Consider the following 637-nt stretch of genomic DNA (forward strand, 5'->3'; position numbering starts at 1 on the left):
ACCAAGGTATAGCTGAGAACAGGATATGAAACCACTCAGGCAGGCCTGCATGGAGGAATGACTCACAGGCCATTCGAGATGCTTCTATTTCAAGGCACAATCCACCCACTAGATCTGGAGGCTCCAGAAACAAAATAAACCTTCAAGAGACTGCCCAGCTTCTTATCTCAAGGCGGGAAGACTACGAGAAAACCTCAAGGGCTCCAGGCAGAGGAGACAAGGTTGGGCCCCTGAATTCTGTTCTCTTTAGTGTCAGGCTTCAAATTGCAGGCTTACTTCAAGAAAGTCTTTGCACCCCACTTCCCTTGACTGACCCGAGTTCAGAGCTGCACAGCCCACGGGTTCGTGCCCTTTGGTTTCAAAGGTTCAGGTTACTGAGGCGTTGTGTGTCTTTGTTCTGACAGAACTGAGGTTGGACATTCCAATCACGGTTTCCAGTTGTGCCCAGTGCCTGCGTTTGGCTGTGGATACCTATATTCCTCGTATTTCAGAAAGGAAACATGAATCTTAGCATACCGCTTAAGACATAATGCTTTACGTAAAGCAGAAATATAAAAGTAATTTATGACTGGGTGTGGTGGCGCACGCCTTTAATCCCAGCACTTGGGAGGCAGAGGCAAGCGGATGTCTGTGAGTT

This window comes from Microtus ochrogaster, chromosome 10 (assembly GCF_000317375.1).
Source record: "Microtus ochrogaster isolate Prairie Vole_2 chromosome 10, MicOch1.0, whole genome shotgun sequence".
In the NCBI taxonomy this organism is placed as follows: Eukaryota; Metazoa; Chordata; class Mammalia; order Rodentia; family Cricetidae; genus Microtus; species Microtus ochrogaster.